Here is a 22,701-nt window from a genome sequence, read left to right as displayed (position 1 = left end):
ATGGATGAGAGGGAAGAGCATATTAATTGTTTGTTGACAATGTTTGGTCAGGCAGTAATAGAGCATTTTGCAACAGCAGAGCAGTAATCTTTGCTCAGTTTTGGCTCTTACATAGTTTATTCTGTCCATTTTTAAGCTCCTGATTAGATATTGAGTTTGTTGTTTCTGATTAAGCATAAACCTTTTAGAGATATTTTCTCTGTGTGTGTGTTTGTATGTGTGTCTGTATAATGCTTATTGCACACATAGTTTTTCAGCCTATTTTATAGAATAAAATGCAACACAAAAAAGTACCTAAAATGCAATATAAACTGCATAAATAGTATTAAATGTCCACCTGGTGTTGAAAAGAGTTCAGCGGGAGGCACACTTTGATATTTTGAGATTAGGTTACAAAGGGGTTTTTTGTCATAGAACGTCCAGAACAGAATTCCGGCACCTTTTTTGAATGGAACCTTGTAGGGTAGGCAAGGTGGGTTGTATGACATCTGTGAGTTCCGGCACTTTTTTTTTTTTTTACAAAAAAGCACTGAGGTTACTATAGACTAAAAAATGGCTACTGAGAACATGACTGATTGCGAAAGTTTTCCTAGCATCCAGCATGCAGACACTGTTCAGTAGATGCTAGACTGGCAATCTCTTGTGTAGGTCAAGTTACCACTAAACATATAAGCAGGGCTTTTTTTCTCATAGAACGCCCAGAACGGAGTTCTGGCACCTTTTTTGGATGGAACCTTGTAGGGTAGGCAAGGTGGGTTGTATGACATGTATGAGTTCCGGCACCTTTTTTTTTTTTCAAAAAAAGCACTGCATAGAAGAACTGCGTTGGGTTATTTGATAACTCTGAAGTTGGTCTGAAAATACATAGCCACAGGTAAAGCATGAGTGTGAATATAGGAATAAATTGGACAAATTTAAATGCAGAGGACATTACTTTCAGTTGGTTCAAGTAAAACAGCATTTTTCACCCTCATCCCTGTTTCTGGAATTAACTGGTGAGGAGAAACCTCCATGCATTCCCAGTTCATATCTTTAAAGAGTTAAATGGGAGAAATACTCAGAAAATTCTGATATATGTTCAAAGTATCTTACTGTCTTCAGTTTAATTATTACCAAGGATGGCCATGTGATATTCATCTAACATTAAGGAGTCCATTCTTACGGGTGATCTTCACTTTCAGCTAGGTTTTAAGAGTTTAATTCTTCTGTTCCTTTTGGAGCTTTTCAGTTGGCAGACATTGTCTCTGATTAAATTGTGTTGCAAACGTTTCATTAGAGTCTCTAAAGAACTTGCCTGTTAAAAAGAAAATGGGTTGGATGGTTCCTATTTCAATACTGTTCCTATCTACACTTATGATTATGCTCCTTTTGAGAATGGGCAACCCCTGGAAGAAGAGCTCTGAAGATTTTCCACCAGGACCCAGGCCTTTGCCTGTTGTTGGAAACCTCCACATCATGGATCTGAAGAAACCTTACCAGACAATGTTAGAGGTAACATTTTTTTTATCCTTTCTGTTGCAGGGAAAAATTGCAGTATTCTGTGACTTTTGTAAGCCAGGGAAATTAAAGCTTGCTCTGACTAAAGAGAAATGCTCTTATTAAATCAAACGGTTCATTCATTCCCGACAAATAAAAGAATGTCCTATTCATTCTTTTTTTTTTAAATCTAAGCCCTGAATCTAGGTAGATCAACACAATATATTACTATAGAAAGACAAAATGGATAGTTTTGAGATGAGGGCTTTGAAATATGTGTGACCATGTTCAGTTTAAAATAACTCCAACTTATTTTTATTCCCACCCCCAAAACAAATAAAAACTTGGTATAGTTTTCAGTAAACAACTACATATATCCATATAAATAATGTGTAAATACTGTACATTATATTAGAAATATCATGTTTATCAAGATGTTTATTACGGGTAAATTGTAACAAAAATGCATTTCTTTGAGAAAGTTATACAAAAATTGATCGCACCAAAAATATATTGGACAAGGAACAACTTTAAGATTGGTTAATTGAGGGAAACCCAAATGGATCCATTTATTTAATGTTCAGAGGATTCAAAGAGTTTCATGAATGAAAGCAAGTGATCAAATCCCTTCTGAAAAAGATGGGTGGGTCACAAAAGGGAGCAATGCCCATGCTCACTAAAATCCAGTCACAACATTTGAAACTCACCCAATACCTAAAACCCCCCAGTTCTCTCTTCTCTGTCCTTGGCTTTCCAATACTCTCTCTATCAGGGGTCCCCAACCCCCGGCCCACGGCCCACTACTGGGCTATGGCCCGTTCTGAACCGTTGGGCAAGCATGTCCGCACTCAGCTCATTTGTGCAAGTGGCAAGTGCTTGCACTTATACATGAAGCTCCATTTGCGTGAGTGATATGTGCTCTCGCACAAAGCTCCATTTTCAGGAGCTCACACATAAGCCTGCAACTCACATGGAACCATTCCTTCTCCCTCCCCACCAGTCCGCTAAGCCAGAGCGCTTGGAGACCATTGTTCATAACCTCCTTCCTCCATCTTTTTCTGCCCCAGAATTTAATGTAGAATCTGCAGCAAAGTTTTACTACTTAGTCTGTACATTTCATAAATGGTCTTTTTTCTAAGGTAAATATTTTTATTATTGTGGATGTGTATTTCAATCTGCAAAATGTACATATTCTCATTGAGATTTATAAAGGGTCACTTTTTTGACCATAGCTATCTCTCTTCCTTTCTTTTTTCCAACTATCCAAACAGTATGGACCTGTATTCAAAATCCAACTGGGAGTCCAGAAAATAGTGGTGCTAACGGGATATGAGACCATAAAGGAAGCTCTGGTGAATAAGACTGATGTGTTTGCTGAGAGGGCCCGCGTCCCCATATTTGAGGAGTTTTCAAGGGGTTTTGGTGAGGACCTTCATTCCACGTCCATACAATTGGGAAACATAACTGTACCATGGAGCATTTGTAACAAAGTTATCACAGGAGCAGTACAAATTAGATATGACTGAAACTAGTTTTTAATTTAGAAATAACTCAGCTTGTTCCAAAATAATAAGTGAAAAAGGTATAAGGGAACACAGGGAAAAATGAAAGTATTTTTTTTTAAAAAATAACTGGATAACAACTGAAAAAGGAAAAACCATGTCAGAAACTAAATGTAGGGAGCAACTACAGAAAAACAGTATAGAATAGCTCTTGCTAAGATTTAATGCTATTCATTAGATAATTGTATATTCTGGAATAAATAATACCACAGGGTGATTTTTTTAAAAAGATGATGTATTTCTTTGCTTTCTTTAAAAACTCACCAGCCAGTTCTCTGCATAGGGATGGTCTTTGTAATTATTCTGTTAATTGAGACCATAGATATCTTTCTCAAATTCTTCCTCTAATGATTTTGGGGTAGAATTATTTGGCTCTCTAACATGCGTGGGTTAAATCAGTGTTTCCAAGCACACAAACTTTAATACATGTGGATTTCAACTTACAGAATTAGCTGGGGAATTCTGGGAGTTGAAGTACAGACATTTTTAAGATAGTGAGGGAAGTTAGCCCAGAGAAGGAAATATTAAAAAGGGCAGAAAAATATTTTTTTTCCTCAAAAGGACTTTTTAAAACCAAACCTGGCCCCAAATCTATCTCTCTGCCCCAAGCAAGAGCTAGGCCCATACAAATGCAGATGTAAAACCATCAGAGAATTGAAGCCAGAGCAATCAAGAAGACAAAGAGAAAATTTGCATACCCCATCCAAACTCTAGGAGTCATTAGCCCCATCACCTGGGAAGCAGGAGTCATTAACCCCATTACCTGGGAAGATAGGATTAAACCACAGATATCAAGGCCTAGAAAAACACTCAGAAACAGCCTCAAGGTTCATGCCACAGGAACAGGAAACTATTCCAAACAAGGCTAGAGAGGGTATAAAAACCTACTGCCCACGTGCTCAACTCCTCTTTCTTCTCCTCTGCTCTTTCTTGCAAGGACCATCTTCCTGCTTCTCCAATAAACTGTAACCTTCTTCCCAAAGCAGTCGCCATGTTGCTTATTTATTCCCGGCTTGGATGAACCCACATGAAGACTTACCTCTGACAATAGCAAAATTAGAAAACTTAACTGAATGTTTAAGAAATGTTCCTTGGGTTGGAAGAGCCAACTGGATGACCTGTAGAGAGTACCTCTCTTCACAATCAGTTGAAATTTTGAATACTCTTTGGTTTTTCAGGAGTAGCTTTTTCCCATGGTGAGAACTGGAGAGTGATGAGGCGATTTATGTTAACCACATTACGGGACTATGGGATGGATAAGAGGTCTATGGAAAGCAGAATAGCTGAAGAGTGCAGTTTCCTGATAAAGAAGTTTGAATCATACAAAGGTGAGTTTGTGTTTCTTCTTGGGCTAAAAAAGTTATCAATCTTATGTTATCTTGAAGAGGCTGAGGTTTCTTCATGACCTATTCCAGACTTGTACAACTGTTGTTCTTTTTAAATAGTTTTTATTAAAGGGCTTTTACAATGCTAAAAGGTAATAAAAACTCAAATCAGAAAAAAACTATAAAATAGAAGAAACAGAAAGTGCAAATAGGGGAGAGAAAAGGATGAAAGAGAGAAAGAGAAGAATTTAAAAAAAGAAAAGAGAGATAGAAAAAAAAAGATTATTTAAAAAAGACTCATGATCTTTCTTACAACAAATACAGGAATTTAATAGAGTCCCATTCCTTATGAGATTACATAATTATTCGCCTCTTCCCATAACTACTCGTCCTTATCCATTCACAAATCCAAAACTCATTGTGATTTCTGTCCAAATGTCATCAAATCATCCATAAAGATTTCCAGAAGTTTATTTTAAAAATCCATATTTTAACTCTGATTAAAGAAGCCAACTGATGCTAGAATCAAGGCAGTGAAAAAACAATGTTTAGTCCGTAGTTGTGATAATTTTATATTATATTAACATTTTGATGAAATTCTGAATTTGATGTATAGGAACACCATTTGAATTCAGAGGAATTATGACTGCAGCTGTTGCCAATATCACAGTATTCATTTTAGCTGGGAAGCGATATGACTTTGAAGATCCAGGTTTTATTAAATTATTGAACTTGGCAACAGAAAATGCCAGGCTTTTGGGAACCCCCTTAGTGCAGGTAATGATTATCTATCTGAAAAGCATTAGAAGCTCATTTAATGTGTAGGCACGGCAGTCTGAAATGGTATAGGGTTTCCTGCCTGAGCAGGGGGTTGGACTAGATGACCTCCAAGGTCCCTTCCAACTTTATTATTATTACTACTATTACTACTACTACTACTACTACTACTACTATTATTATTACTATTATTATTATGCTAGAATCCAATTCAAATGTGTTTCAATCACTAAGAACAACTAGATGAGAATTATATATGTTAATGAGAGCAACACAATATAGGGCTTCCAAAATTCTCCACCAAATTTGTGGTGGAAAAATTTCCTGGATACTGCACATTGCAAGCCTTATGTTTAAGGAAACTAAAAGGAAGTCCATTTCTGAATTATAATTGATCTATATTATTATCTTTATATATAAGATATCATTTGACTCTGTAAAACTGCTTAGAGAGGGCTGTAAAGCACTGTGAAGCGGTATATAAGTCTAAGTGCTATTGCTTTTGCTATTTGTAAAGTCTATCCAAAATGATATTCTAGGTATATGTCTTCTTTGTTATCTCTGTTATTTTGTATGTTTCAGCTATATAACATGTTTCCCGTGCTTGGCTTCTTTTTTGGCACTCATAAGAAAGCCCTGAAGAATGGAAGGGGATTGAATGCTTTTGTCAAATCATCCAATGTCTCAATAATCTGGATGAAAATAACCCAAGAAACTTTATTGATTCGTATCTTGTACAACAGAGAAAGGTAATGTAATGTGCAGAAATGACAGCTTGAAGTTTTCCATCACATTTTGCAAATGAAATACCTGCAATTGGCAACAATCCTTATTATAGAAAAAAAGCAAACCTGGCAAATTCTCAATGGTCTCCAAATATTGAGCAATTATTTATTTTGCCTTCAGTAATCTAACATTGAAAGATTGTTTGTATTATACTCACTAACCAGCATTATTATGGTCACTAATCACACTTAGCCTAATTTCAAAGCACTTGAGAATCCTAGAATAATAATAACCCAGAATCTTTTTATATATTTCTTGTACATTATAATGTTATGAACCCCATAATGAATTCTGCCTCTGCATGGATATCAGTAATGAACAATTTGCTTTTAATTTCGACAAGTTGGCACACATTTGAGGAACATTATATTTAATTATGATTTGTTGTTGTTTTGATTCTTAGAAAATTTGCACAAAGAGATGTTGTGTATTAACCCAATTTCATAGGGCTGTTATAAAACAGTTAATCAAGATGTTCAATTCAAATCCTTAACTGTCTGTATTATATATATTGCAAGCCTGTGTTTAGGTGGGAATGTATGCTTTAAACTCATTGGCTGCCGCCTGGTGGTGATCCGTATAAATAGGGGTCAAGCGGCTGTTAGAGATGCTTCTGTGTAGATTGAATAAACGAGCTACTTTCACTCCTGTGTCTTCAATGCCTCACCGTTCCCAGTATACAATGTGGCGATGAAGGTGGGATTGTGCTGCTAAGGAAGGAAGAGCTGGAGGACTAAGAGCTAAGAGTCACTAAGGGGTAAGATCAGGCATCAGCGCCCTGGTAGGAACAGCGTTCCCCCTTCTGCCTGCCAGCAAGCCGTGCTAGAGGCATCACTATCCTAAGGGATCCATCCCTAGGACTCGCACAGAAACTCTTAGCAGCATAAGGCATTGAGAGATGCAGTAACAGCTAGCTATGGCCGAAGTTGGCAAGCTATCCAAATTCGATGTATCGCACCCGGAACAATGGAGTTCTTATGTCTCCAGGGTTGAAAACTACTTGAGAGTGAACCAGGTCAGGGAAGCTGCAACCTTGCTGTGCATATGCACCCAGGCAACTTTTGACATAGCAGAGAATCTAACTGCCTCAGCCAGCTTGGAGTCAATTACCTATGCTGACTTGAAAAGAAGACTCAAAGAACACTTCGAAGCAAGACTGTCTATCATTGCATGGAGACACATGTTCGAGCAGAGAGAGCAGCAGCCAGGGGAGTCAGCTGCTGAATTCATGGCTGCCCTGAGACAGGCATCCAGACTGCGAATTTTCAGATTTAGAGGATCGGCTCAGGGACTGACTGGTATGTGGCCCGAGAAACAGAGACTTACAGCAGAGGCTGTTTGCAAAGGAGACCTTGACATTCCAGGATGCTTTGAAAGAAGCAATGGCAGAATTCCTCCAGCCAGATTCAGAGAGAGCAGATGACCCAGATGAGGACATTGAGATCGACCGGGTGCAGAAGCTTCCAGGAAGAAGGCAGCGGCCACTTGACAAGGCGGCCTTCTTCCCTAGCTGTCCTGGCTATGGAGGACAGCACCAGTGCTCAAAATGCAGGTTTTGTATGGCTGTGTGCTGAGCATGTGGAAAGCAGGGCCACATCGCTATCGTCTTTAAAGGTCGCCAGGTGGAATCTCCACCCGAAGACTTCCCCAGGAGAGGTAAAGGGGCCCCAGGGCAAAATCAGGGTAGGATATTGCTCTGGAAGGAGGAGCATTCTGAGAACAGGAGCCCATCGCCCCCTCAAAGAAAAGCTTAGACTAAGAGTCAAGCTACAAGGAGTTCCATGCTCAATGGAATTGGACACTGGGTCAGCCCTGTCCATAATCTCCTACAAAACTTTCTATTACATCTGCAGACATGGTGGGAAATGAGTCAGACTCAAGCCGTCAAATGTAGTGTTGACAGATTTTCAAAACTGACGACATTCTAATTGCTGGGGAATCAGCAGAAATATTAGCAGAACGCCTAAGAGCTGTTCTTCAGCGCTTCCACGAAGCGGGGCTGAAGCTCAAAAGAGACAAATGTCAAATATGAGTGAACTCCACAGAATTCCTGGGATTATGGATAGACGCTGCCGGAATCCACCCCGCTGACTCAAAGCTTAAGGCTATTCAGCAGGCTCCCAGACCTAAGTCAAAGGGGGAGCTACAGGCATTTTTAGGGTTACTTGATTTCTACCCTGCTTTCCTTCCTCATAAGGCTGCATTAGCAGAGCCTCTACATAGGCTCCTGGATAAAAGGACACCATGTCAGTGGACTAGCATCCACGAAAATAGTTTCAAAGCAGTCAAATCACTGCTGTCTTCAGATTCTATGTTAACACATTTCAATGAAAAATTGCCTATCAGTATTGCATGTGATACTTCATCATATGGAATAGGAGCAGTTTTGAGACATTTAATGGCTAATGGGAGGCAAGCTCTCATAGCATATTATTCAAGGACACTTTCCCCTGTGGAAAGAAATTACGCACAAATTGATAAAGAGGCATTAGCCATAGTAGCTGGAATAAAGAAATTCCATGATTTCCTTTATGGTCACCCATTTACGGTCTTTACAGACCAGAAGCCTCTTCTAGGTCTGTTTACTGCAGACAAGCAAACCCCTCAGATCCTTTCTCCAAGGATGCTGAGGTGGTCAATCTTTATGGCAGCCTACAACTTCAGGCTAGTCCATAAGCCTGGCACGGAAATGGGCCATGCTGACGCAATCAGCAGGTTACCCCTGCCTAATTCAGAACCAGACCCCACACTTGCTGCATGCATCCTGGAAATCCAGGATCTGCCAGAGTCTCCCCTTCACGCAGGGGATGTGGCTGCTTAAATAGCCACTGACAAAACACTCAGTCGTGTTTTGAACTGGGTGCTGAGGGAGTGGCCAAAAGCCAGTCCTGGGACAGAATTTCATAGCTTTATCAGAAAACAAGATAAGCTATCAGCATACAAGGGCTGCATTCTATGGGGAAGTCGGGTTATAGTTCCACACACATTAAGGGAAAGAGTCTTAGAATCTCTGGATGAGGGACATCCTGGAATAGTCAGGATGAACACATTCATGAGAAGCTACCTGTGATGGCCAGGGTTGGATAAGGATATAGAGGCTCAAGTGAAAGGATGCCAGGTGTGCCAGGAGACCATATCTGAAATGCTTCAAGCTCCAGTACATCGCTGGGAGACCACATAAACCCCATGGTCACGAATTCATATAGACTTTTCAGGACCTTTTCAAGGACAGGTGTTCCTCTTTGTGATGGACAGCTACTCTAAGTGCTAGAAGTAGCACCTGTCCCTATTATGACTACTGCCAGGACCATCCAGGAACTGCGCAGAATCTTTGCCAGGCATGGCTTACCTGATGTAATTGTGTCAGATAATGGGGCTCAATTTACTGCTGCTGAGTTTCAGTCCTTTTTAAGGACTAACATGATTAGACATGCCACCTCAGCCCCCTTTCATCCTGCTTCAAATGGCCAAGCAGAATGTATGATTAGGACAACCAAGGAGTCGCTAAAAAGAATTGCATCTGGGGATTGGCATCATCAGCTGGCAGACTTTCTGCTCTGCCAACATATAACCCCTTGCACATCAATTGGGACATCGGCTGACCACGAAGCTGGACCGTCTCCATCTAGACCAAGTAGCAATAGAAACAGCACAGCCCAACCCCCCTGAGGAATTTGCAAGTTGGTGACCAAGTTTGGGCAAGGAACTATGGACAAGGGGCACCGTGGGTGGTAGCTGTGGTTTGCAAGGTGTCAGAGCCACTGCCATACAAAGTGGTCCTGGAAGACAGGCACATGTTGCACCGCCACATCGATCAACTGTGTCAGCGGCAGGTTAATTAGACCCTGGCCACCGACAGAGAAGAGAGCAGGGAGCTGCCTGGCAGCTGCAATGCGCCTGAGTCTCCTGGGTCTTGCGAGAGCCACAGAGTAATGCAGGATGACTTAACATTGATTAAATAACCACAGACTGGAGGAACCATGCCCTCAGAACAGAACTTGCTTGCGGACCTGTTCCTCAGTCTTTCTGGAACTGCTCCATTCAGAGACACGAGCACTGGTCTACCTGGCCAGACCAGCCAAAGAGACACTGGTCTACCTGACCAGATCAGCGAAAGAGACAGCAGTCTACCCGGCCCATTCAGTCAAAGAGACACTGGTCTACCCGAAGCGAGCGGGTTGAAGAGCGGTGGTCTACCCAGTCAATCAAAGGGGCTGGTAGACCAGGAACCTCCGGCAGTGATGCGGCGATCAGCATGGTCACGGAAGCCACCTGCCTATTTACAAGACTATGTACATTTTCTTGATGTGTGATTTATCTAGGAGTAAGGGGTGTTGTATAGTAACCCAATTTCATAGGGGTGTTATAAAATGGTTAATGAAGATGTTCAATTCAAATCCTTAACTGTATTGTATATATTGCAAGCTTGTGTTTAGGCTGGAATGTATGCTTTAAACTCATTGGCTGCCGTCTAGTGGCGGTCCATATAAATAGGAGTCAAGCGGCTGTTAGAGCTGCTTCTTTGTGGATTGAATAAATGAGCTGTTACTTTTACTCCTGTGTCTTCAATGCCTCACCATTCCCAGTATACAACAAAAGAGATAGCTGCATATAAAAAGAGTATTATTGGGGTAGTTACATCAATTGCATAGAAAGTAATATGCTGTATTTCAGGAAAAATATGTTCCAAGACTTACAATAACAGCTACCTATTTTCAAAGGGTTTTTCTTAAAAAAACTAATTTAAAACACAATAAATAAATTGTGAATATATTAAACATTGGCCAGATTTAGATTGATCCAACATCATTAACTGAGAGATGCAGGTTTTTGTACATGGCATTTAATTTCTTTAGGAAATGTCACTGGAGATGTACAATCTTCAGGTGATGTGTTCTTGGCAAGATTTCAGAAGTGGTTTGCACTTCCTGCTTACTAAACCTGAGAGAGAATGACTGGCCAAGGTCACCCAGCTGGTTTCATGCCTAACGAAAGACTAGAATCCATGGTCTCCCAGCTTCGAGCCTAATGCCTTCATCAGTACACTAAACTGGCTCTCTACTTACATATACACATACATTATGCATCAATTTAGTTACCTACACACATACAATCCAGCTGCAGAAATTGATATACTCACTCACACTCACTCATACACACACTCACACACAGAGACACTGAGAGAAAGCATAGAATTAATCTCTTCCAATGATGGTTATGAAACTGAACATTAAAAAAAAAACCTCAGAAAGGTGCATGGATTTGTAACCTCCTGAATAATAAATTTCACGTGGATAATTATTTATAAAATGTGTAGCAATCCCAAAGGAGAGATGACAGTATCAAAGAAGATTTAAACCAGAACAATTTAGAACCAAAAAGATTTCTGTATTGAGAATGCGATCTTTGTGGAGTCGTGTGAAGATTCTGTCAATTGGTAATATCCATTAAATCTTAAGGACCAGCAGACAAAATTACCCATTGGTATTAAGGTCTAAACTTGGCTGATAGAGGGTTCGACAGCAAACAGAAGTCATTGCAAAACCAGACTAAGCTGAATTTGGAACATTTTCACAATGGTTGAAAAACATCTGGTAAAGTCAGAACATTTTGGACTCAAAATGGACTACTTCAAGCTTAAAACATTTTGCATGCTAATAGTGCAGACCATTTAAATACCTTTTGGACAAGGCAGATTTCCACTGACGAAGAGTGCAAATTTGGCTTTTTAAAAAATATCTGGACAGAACATTGCTAATTTGTTTTGGTGCAACTAGAGATTGCTTTAGAGAAGGCTGCACATTCTTTGCAATGTGTCAGGAGTGCACCGTTTTAAAACCAATTTTAAAACCAGTTCTTTCTTTTAACTCTAGGAAAGGAAGATCCAGAACAATGGGTATTTCAACCATAAAAATTTAAAAGAATCTGTAACAAATCTATTCATTTCAACCACTCTACTTTGGGCCCTTACGCTAATGATGAAGTACCCTTTAATTCAGAGTAAGTGCTTTACAATTTGACAGCTTCCATTACTTTAGTATCTCGATTTCAGGTATGCAGTGTTAGATGTGGAGTAACTAAGGTAAGTGACAGTGACTTTGGATAATACCTGAGTGAAAGAGGGGAGAAAAGGCAAGGAATTCCATTTCCAGTTTTGTGTACTGACTTGAATCATGCAGAAACACAAATGGAACACCTGCTTTAAAGAAATTTGGTTTTTTCTATCCCTCTCTATGCTCCAGAGCATGTTTTGGAAGCCAAGTCCAAAGCACAGTGTAGCTCTAGAATTTAATGAGTACATGCTATTAGTTACTGGACAACTATTGTTATGTCCTGAGCCTGTGCAAGCAGGCTCGGGGCATTGCAGACGGTCCCGGCAGGTGCAGGCTGCCCGGGACCAGACAGGCTGTCGCCAGTACTTGTGCACATGTGCAAGTGCTGGCGCACCAAAAGTTGCAGATTTACCCGGGGATGGCCTATATAAGAGGCCAGGAGTTTTGGGCGTTGTCGGCGTCTTCTAACTGTAAGCTGAACCAAAGAATAAAGAAGTTTCCTGAGAACTACAACTGCTTCTCATGTCTTGCTATTTCACGAAGGACGCAACACTGGCGACGAGGATGGGATTGCCTTACATCAACAAAAAGGTGTAAGCTTACCCGAGTGAGTCCTGAGCGGCAGGAACGGTGTTGACTCGGCAGCTACCCGCCAATCCAGCGTGCATTCGGGGGTAGGCTGGCTGATAGATCTTTCCTTCTACAAAAAATGGCAAAAATTGGAAGGCTTTCGGAATTCGATGTCTCACATCCAGAGAGGTGGGAGTCCTACATAGCCAGGGTGGAAAACTACCTCAAAGTGAACCAAGTGAGGGAAGATAGTTTGAAGGCTGCCTCCCTGCTGTGCGTTTGCGGTCAAGACGCATTCGAAATCGCTGAGAACCTTGCAGCACCTGTTTCTTTAGACTCTGTCAGCTACGCAGATCTAAAAAAGCTACTGAAGGAGCACTTCCAGCCTAAGATGACCGTCATCGGGTGGCGCCACACCTTCAAGCAGAGGGATCAACAACCCGGAGAATCGGCCAAGGAGTACATCGCCGCATTAAGGAAAGCCACCAAACATTGCGAGTTCAAGGACCTCAAAGAACGACTGAGGGACAGATTCGTATGTGGGCTAAGGCATCGTGAGTTACAACAGAGACTTTTTGCTAAGGAGGACTTGTCTTTCCAAGATGCCTTGAGAGAGGTCACCGCAGAAGAAGCAGCAGGCGGCGCCATCAAGAACATGCGGCCGATCAGGAACAGTCCAGATGCTGCATCCGTGCACCAGGAAGAAGTCCAAAGAAACTCTGAGGAGGATCCGGATGAGGAAGTCGACTGTCTCCACCCCACAAAGGAAGAGAAACAAAAAGGAAGCTCTTCAGCTCTCCCCAAGTGCATCGGTTGTGGAGGTCGCCACAAGAGAACCGACTGCAAGTTCCGCTCCGCTATCTGCAGGGCATGCAGAAAACAAGGACACATTGCAGCTGTGTGCCTGGGCCGTCAGAAAGTACAACCTCAGGAAGAATTGCGCCTGAAAGGTACCAGGGTTCCCAGCCAGAATAGGGTGGGGTTTTGCGCTTCGCGAAGAAGCATCTATAGGACAGGCACACATAAGCCCATTAAGAAAAAGCTGTCACTTAAGGTGAAGCTACAAGGGGTTCCATTAGCTATGGAACTGGATACGGGGTCTGCACTTTCAATCATTTCCATGCAAACGTTTAGGAAGATTTGTTCCGGTAGTGGAACTCAGGCCAAGCCGAGGCCTTCTGACATTGTGTTAACAGACTTTCAAAACTCCAGAGTGTGTGTTAAGGGGGAGGCCACCCTTAACGTACAGTATAAGGATTTTGAGGGTCAATTCTTCTTGGTCCTCGTTGACAGCCATTCAAAATGGCTTGAGGTTGTACCTGTCTCATCCACCACCACTGCAAAGACTATTCAGGTACTGAGGGGGATTTTTGCTGCACACGGGCTCCCAGACGTCATTGTGTCTGACAACGGCCCTCAATTCACTTCCTCCGAATTCCAAGCTTTCTTGCAGGCTAACATGATTCGTCATGCCATCTCTGCACCCTTCCATCCGTCCACCACCGGTATGGCTGAACGCATGGTGCGCACCACCAAGGACGCCTTGAAGAAACTCACCTACGCAGACTGGCATCACAGGTTGGCTGACTTCCTCCTTTCTTATCGCACCACACCATCCACTTCTACAGAGAGAAGCCCAGCTGAACTTCGTTGGGGGCGCAAACTGACTACCAAGCTTGACCGGTTGCATCCGGACAGACTGCCTCCTTCTGTCTCTCACCCTAGGGCACCTAGGCAACTACTTGTGGGTGCCCCGGTTTGGACTCGTAATTACGGGCCGGTCATACATGGGTCCCCGCTTCTATATCCAGGGTCACAGGTCCTCTGTCTTACGAGGTGTCCCTGGACAACGGTCGTGTCCTGCGGCAGCACATTGACCAACTTCGCCCTCAACGGAACCTTCCCGCTGACACTCCTGGGTCTTTTCCGGGGGGGGAGCCCTTTGGGCAAAGGGAGGGGCATGGAATGATGCCCATTACCAATGGGGAAGCAACAATCAGCCCATCTCAAGATTCCATAAGTGCTCCAAACAGGAATTCAAGGAGCCCAACTAGATACCAGGCATCAACGCCTACTCCAGCCAGGGAGTTACCCCGGGGGCATAATCACTACTCACCCGCATCACTCAGTACTCCAGTCAGGGAGAATACCCGGGAGCATCCCAATAAACCATTCCCCGCAAGAGAGCTGGCACACACTCCTTCTAGTTGGCCCGACACTACCCCTGTCCCTAGAAGGGGGCAAACACACAGGGAGGTGGTCAAGGAACCAAATCCCGACTACAACACCTCTGACTTCACTCAGGGGACAATTGAGTTTTGGGACAGTACTGAAACCAACACAAGCCCGGACACAGAACGGGATTCAGGGGACAGACAGCCTCCTGACAGGTCTTGGACGGACCTAGGAGGTTCTACAGAAACGCCCAACAGTGACAGTCACTTAGAAGGGCCAGAGAGCCTACAGCTAGGCGGGACAACCAGGTCACACAGTGAAAGAAGCCCTGGCCTGACGAGCCCGGTGGGCAAGCAAGCAGACCAGGCATTGGAGCAAAGTCCTTGGGAACCACCAAGGCAAAACAAGGGGGACAGGCACGCATCACCCCTCAGTCAAAGGGTACTTGGCAAGCACCCTGAACTTAGGAGGTCACAGAGAGCAAGGAAATCTCCTAAGTATTTGGAGGATTTTGTAACCCTCTTGGCAAAACAGAGCTAGTAGAAAAGTAGAGCACTGAGGCTGATGGAAAACCAGGAATACCTGGTATTGGGGAGCATGGCACTACACTACAGAAATGAGTTATGTGTTATTATGGTATGAGGAATAGTTTTAGCCCAGGGGGAAGGGGTGTTATGTCCTGAGCCTGTGCAAGCAGGCTCAGGGCATTGCAGACGGTCCCGGCAGGTGCAGGCTGCCCGGGACCAGACAGGTTGTCGCCAGTACTTGTGCGCATGCGCAAGTGCTGGCGCGCCAAAAGTTGCAGATTTACCGGGGGATGGCCTATATAAGAGGCCAGGAGTTTTGGGCGTTGTCAGCGTCTTCTAACTGTAAGCTGAACCAAAGAATAAAGAAGTTTCCTGAGAACTACAACTGCTTCTCGTGTCTTGCCATTTCGCGAACAACTATGATGATGCAAGACGTTGGAGTCTATTATATTACTTACAATATGCAAAACCCAGTAAGACCAACAGAGGCTCCAGGCAGGGCACAATAAAGTCACATCCACACAAACACAAACCAGAATTATTAAAATCCCCATGAAACAATAACTATTCTCATAGGTTTCCAATGGCTTAATCTACCTTAGAATCTCAATGCCTGCTGAAACAGGACTGCTTTTCCCCTCGCCAGCTCAGACTCGGAAGATGAAGAGGAGTTACAGGAGGATTACAGCCTGAGGGGATTCAGCAACCCTTTTTCTGTTTGAAAACCTTTTTAATAATGAAATAAGATTTATCTTTGTTTCTGTGATTTCTGCAGGCCGGGTTAGGACAGCTTTGGCTATTGTATGAAGTGTCAGCAGGATAGGCGGCATTTGTAGCTCCAAAGGAGATTCTTCCATACTGAGTGGGATCTGCCACTCAGAAGGCCTGCTACCTGGTTCACCCTCCAGGCACCTATTCAAGAGGGGAACCAGCAACAGAATGTCTCTTCAGAAACAAACTGGATGGTCAGGTTGAATTCTGGCATGGTGTTGTCTGATATATCACAGACAAGTGAAACTCAAGGCCTGAAGGCCAGATCCAGCTCATGATGTCTTTAGATCTGGCCTGCAAGCATGTTAATAGTAGGAGGTGATGAGTATTTACCTCCTCGCTTCTTTGGGTGCTTTGTTAGTGGCAGCAGTGCTAGCAGAGGACAGGTAGCAGGAGCCTGTCCAATGCATGGAGCTGTGCTGCAGCAGTAACCACAGGGGCGGGCAGGCATGAGTCTGTGACTGCTCACAGTGGGCAGGTGGGTGTGGCTGGGTAGGCTTTGCCAGGTAGGTGCATCCGGCTGGGCCCCATTGACTTGGGATGGTTAGGTCAGCACAGAACAAATCACACTGTCTAAATTGATGTGGGGACAACTCGATGCCCCACAACTCCTCGCATCCCCAAACTGCTGGGAGTCAAGCATCCCTGCTCTAGTCCCTTGCTTCAGGGTGGGGTCCTGACAACTGAATGGAGTTGAGTGTTTACTGGCTGGATGCCCTTCCTGATGCCTACACAGAGTTTGCAGCAGATATTTTTTTCTTTGCACCCTGATAGAGAAACATCGGTCACTGTCTAGGATTGAACTCTCAAACTATTCACCTCTAGGCAGTGGTGGGATTCAAATATGTGAAAAACCAGTTGTCTGTGTGGATGCCGCTTCTAGAAGTCCATTCTGGGCTTGGGCAACAGAAAATTAGCTCCTGGTTCTGCCAAAGTGGTGCGAACTAGCTGAATCCCACCACATTGAGCAATCTGATGTATTACATTATTATGTGTAAAAAGCACAGGGATCATATGTACAATTAAAGCTTATGTCTTATTTTTCTCTGCATGCATTGTCAAGCTCGAAAATCTTCATGCTGTTTTGGACATTTTTTCCCCTTGGCTTGTCTACAGAACCAGTGAGGAGAGTGGGGAGAATGGAATGTGTGTTGCAGCTGTGGAGCTGCAAGATCATCCACAAGTTTGTTTTGGAAACTGAAGATTCTTTCTCATAATAATTGTCTGGAGCTTAATTGGGTAATGTGACCTGCACTGTCAGGGGGAAAAGAGAGTTGCTATATATATATTAAAGTTTTTTATTTTTTCTATATAAACATTATAAAAAAAAGTACAATACAATTTTGAAATGAAATAACCATTGGTACGACCTGCCCACCCCCCCAGGCCGCATCCACCCTCTCTTAAAACATTCCCTACTTCCCTCCTCTTTCTCACCTCCCATCCTACTCTCTTCCCCTCCCCCTCCCCCTCTCCTCTAACTACCCTACTTCCTCTCTACACTTTCTCACCTCTCATCCATATCAAACCCATGAACGCAGCATAAGGGGAGTGCCCAGGCCGCACCCCTATAAGCAACCATTATCTATATTACACTTACCCCCCCACATTTCCTCCCTCCCACCCCCAACCCCCCTCCCTTCACTTCCCAAAGCAGAATACAGGTTTAATAATAAGAAAATTTATAATAATAAAAAAAGAAAAAGAAGAAAAGAAGAAGAAGAAGAAAAAAGAAAACATCATACTTAACCTTTAACTCCAATAACCCATAAGACAATTCTCTATAATATTTACTATAATATTCATTCATAAAATAAATGAAACTTTTTAGTTCCATACTTTTTTTGAATATAATCTATCCATCTTCTCCATACAGTAATATATCTTTCTTGTGTATGATCCTTTAAATAAGCAGAAATTTTTGCCATTTCTGCAAGACTAGATACTTTAAATACCCATTCTTCTAAAGTAGGCAAGGAATCTTTCTTCCAATATAAACCTATTAATAACCTTGCAGCAGTTAATAAATTCAACATCAAAATAGTTTCTTTATCATTTAAATCCACAAAAATACCCAATAAAAATAGTTGAGGAGTAAACTTTATCTTCCTTCTAAAAATCTTTTGAATGTTCCACCAAATCATAATCCAAAAAGCCTTTACCTTTTTACAATTCCACCAAATATGGAAATATGTCGTGTCTTTATTGCCACATCTCCAACATTTGGGCTGTATATTAGAATACATACAAGATAATTTTTTAGGATCTAAATGCCATCTATAAAACATTTTATAAAAATTTTCTCTCAGATTTTGAGCTTGTGTAAATTTAACATTTCTAGTCCAAATTATCTCCCATAAATCCAATGAAATCGGTTCCTGTATATTTTGAGCCAATTTAATCATACAGTCTTTAACCAATTCTGTTTCCGAGTCTAACTCTAATAAAATATTATAAATTCTTTTTATATGAGCCTTACTCTGATTTTTAATCTGGATAACCAATTGTTTGTCTTCTAATGTTATTCCCTCTTTCTTATTTACAGTCCATCTATCCACTATTTGTAAATATTGAAACCATGACTGTAGGATATTTTCTTGCTTTAATACATCTAGCAATTTCAAATGCCAATTCGAACCAGACCAAATTAACAATTCTTTATATGAGATTTTATCAAAATTTGTCCCCTTAGAAGTTCCCTCAATTGCATGTCTGGGAATCCCCCAGATAGGTATTTTGTAATTCAATCTGTAATAATACTTTTTCCAAACACGAAGTAGGGCATTCTTCAAAATATGTAATTTAAAAGTCCGATCAACTTTCTTATTGAAAATCAGGTATGCATGCCAACCATATATTAAATCCCAACCTTCCAAAGAAAGAATATCCTTATTTGTTAAATTAAGCCAATCGCTTAACCAAGTTAAAGCAGCTGCATCATAATATAATTTCAAGTTAGGTGCCTTAAGTCCTCCTCTTTCTCGAGCATCCTGTAAAATTTTAAACTTAACCCTTGGTTTCTTTCCGGCCCATATAAAATTATTGATACCCTTTTGCCATTCATCCAAATTTGCCTCTTTTTTTAAAATAGGTATCATCTGAAACAAAAAAAGGAACTTTGGTAGAACATTCATTTTTACAGCTGAAATTCTCCCCAACAATGACAATTGCAATTTTTTCCAGTCTTTTAAGTCCTTTTGTACTTTTACCCATAATGGTTCATAATTATTCTTATACAATTTTCCATTTGAAGCAGTTAAATATACTCCCAAATATTTAACCTCTTTTACCATCTGAAAACCTGTAGCTTTGACCAAACTTTCCCTATCCTTAACTGACATATTCTTAGATAATATCTTAGTCTTATAATTGTTGACTTTAAAACCAGAGACATTCCCATACTGTGTTATAAGTTCTAATAAACAATCAATCGCTTGATTCGGTTGTTCCAAAATTAAAACCAAATCATCCGCAAAAGCCCGCAATTTATACTCATTCTTCCTTATCTTTACACCCTTGATTAGCTTTGATTCTCGTGTGGAGCTGCAAGATCATCCACAAGTTTGTTTTGGAAACTGAAGATTCTTTCTCATAATAATTGTCTGGAGCTTAATTGGGTAATGTGACCTGCACTGTCAGGGGGAAAAGAGAGTTGCTATATTTTTAATATACTGCTTTCACGCCAATTTAATCAGAGCTGACTTTTGCATTCATTAGTGCCAGTATGCTATGCTCAATAAAGCCTGGCATTAGAGATCACAATGTCTCAGGTGTGCTTGTTTTGTTGGGATCATGACCTGGAACTATGACATGTATCTTCTTTAATCTGAACTAGTGAATGCACTGTTCCTCCTCAATTTCCAGAAAAACTTTGGATCTCCTGCCATTGCAATTTTATATTTCCAAGAGTTAACACCATATCCAACACATTGCATTTATCTTTATCATTGTTTATTATCTCAGAAAAAGTCCAAGAAGAAATAACAAATGTTGTTGGATATGCTCAGCCAACACCGAAGAAAAATGCCATACACAGATGCTGTAGTCCATGAAGTTCAACGATATGCCGATGTCGTTTCTTTAAACTTGCCACATGAAACTACAGTGGATGTTAACTTTAAGGGCTACTTCATTCCAAAGGTGATTGTATTGTTCATTTTCAAATCTAAGTTTGTTACATTCAATCCATTTATTACAGTACAACAATTAAAATCTTCAAAAGCTTTCATAAATCACTTGCCACAGGCTCTATTAATTCTAGGAATATTGTAATCTGCCATATTTGATTTTATTCAAACTCTATGGAAGCACAAGCTTCCATACAGATAGAGCCAAGTGTATGTTGTGGGGGGAAAGCTATATTAATGTATGGTAGCCAAAAAATCAGAGTTTATATCACCATAATGATCAAATAGGAATGCAAGTTATTCTTAAGAATAATTAAGTGACGATATTTCTCATACATTCTGATAGAATACTTTATTTATTGACCCTTTTTGTTTTGCCATCTACATGTAACATATGAGAATCTGCTATGTAAGGACTCCTTTATCCATGGAGAATAAGGACAGGAAGTCTTAATGTTTCCTTGGATTAAGGAGCTTTCTATCGCATATGGAGAAGAACTATGGAGCTCAGTGCTGTTTACTATCAAGTAAACATCTGAAGATATTTTTTTTTGCTTGCAGTGCAGCAGAAAAGCCTTTCATAATTCCATTTTATGGTTGCACAAATAGAAACAAAGACCCAAAGAAGTTCAACAGTTCAAAAATCTCTATATACCAGGGGTATCAAATTTGCCATGTCAGGAGACGTGTTGCGACGGGGTGGGCACGGTTTTGGCATGATGCATCCGGCCCATGGGATGGAAGTTTGACATCCCTGCTCTATACATTCCAGAGTAGGTGAAATAATAAATGTTGTTGGATATGCTCAGCAAAGAGCCGAACACCGAATAAAAATGCCATACACAGATGCTGTAGTCCATGAAGTTTAACGATATGCCGATGTCGTTCCCTTAAACTTACCACATGAAACTACAGTGGATGTTAACTTTAAGGGCTACTTCATTCCAAAGGTGATTGTATCTGTATTGTTCATTTTCAAATCTAAGTTTGTTACATTCAGCCCATTAATTACAGTACAACAAATAGGAATGCAAGTTATTCTTAAGAATAATTAAGTGACGATGTTTCTCATACATTCTGATAGAATACTTTATTTATTGACCCTTTTTGTTTTGCCATCTACATGTAACATATGAGAATCTGCTGTGTAAGGACTCCTTTATCCGTGGAGAATAAGGACAGGAATAAAGACTATGAAGTCTTAATGTTTCCTTGGATTAAGGAGCTTTCTATTGCATATGGAGAAGAACTATGGAGCTCAGTGCTGTTTACTATCAATTAAACATCTGAAGGGTTTTTTTTTTTTTTTGCTTGCAGTGCAGCAGAAAAGCCTTTCATAAGTTCATTTTATGGTTGCAAACAGAAACAAAAGCACAATGTAGTTCAACAATTCAAAAAAACTCTCTATACAATCCAGAGTAGGTGATTGGGCAGATTAGTGCCCTGTGTACCATACTGGAGATTTTAGGATTATACAATAACCTGGTGCATTATATACCATCTTGATTTTTAAATCACCTATTGCTTTCTCTTTATAGGGTATCCAAGTCATTCCATTGCTAACTTCTGTGCTCCACGATGAATCTCAGTGGGAGAGACCTCACGACTTCTACCCTGAACATTTTCTCAACACTGAAGGAAAATTTGTAAAAAGAGATGCATTCATGCCTTTCTCTGCAGGTAGTAGCTTATGTTAAATGATATTAAAATGATATTTAGACTTTCCCCTTGATTAAAATCTCCCCAAGTGGCTAGCAGACGTAAACATTAACCATCAATAGTTTTTTAGCTGTTATTCTTGCCAAGGTTGATGCTAACTTAGAAGTTCCCTGTAAGGAAGGTGATAATAAAAGTAATAACAATAATTTATTAAATTTATATGTCCACAGTTTAGAAAGAAATATAACCATAAGCATTAAGAGGTCCAGCTGTACTTCTGAACATCTCTACTTTCAGTTTTATTGGCAGGGCATACTAAGAATATTTTTTTAAATAAATCATGACACTGGGAAACAGAAATATTTATTCCTGCTGTTTCAGCACTGTAATGGGATTCATGATATACTTCAGTTTTGCAGACCACTTATAGGAGTATTTTTAATGGCTGTATATCAGTCTTTCAGAATTTGCACTATTCTTTGATATCATAAGTCAGTATGATATTGTTACATTCTAACCTCTCTTCTTAGGTTGGATTTGTTACTCTGAATTTTACAGTGAACTCTCAGACCAATATGTCATGAGAAGGTGAAATAAAACACTATTAACAAAACTAATAAATCCAAATCTTCTGTTCTCTATTCCTTGTTACAGGTCGGAGAGTATGTCCAGGTGAGACCCTTGCCAAAACAGAGATATTCATGTTCTTTACTAGTCTTCTGCAGAGATTCACCTTCCAGCCAGCTCATGGACTATCAAAAGAAGACCTGGACATGACTTGTGCAGTTGGGTTTACAACACCTCCAAAGACTTACATGTTATGTGCTGTACCATGTTTCTAAAAACTAGGGAAATTCAGAGACTCATGAGTCTCAATTGCTCAGCTGTATCTG

The 22,701-nt window shown here is 40.9% G+C and overlaps 1 pseudogene; it reads left to right on the top strand.

The window, feature by feature from the left end:
* Nucleotides 1–1,308: 1,308 nt before the first annotated feature.
* Nucleotides 1,309–22,701, top strand: LOC120300373 (annotated as a pseudogene).

Source organism: Crotalus tigris, unplaced genomic scaffold (assembly GCF_016545835.1).
Source record: "Crotalus tigris isolate CLP2741 ecotype Arizona unplaced genomic scaffold, ASM1654583v1 scf7180000024340.7048381, whole genome shotgun sequence".
Lineage (NCBI taxonomy): Eukaryota > Metazoa > Chordata > Lepidosauria > Squamata > Viperidae > Crotalus > Crotalus tigris.
This window is presented reverse-complemented; position numbering and strand designations above follow the sequence as displayed.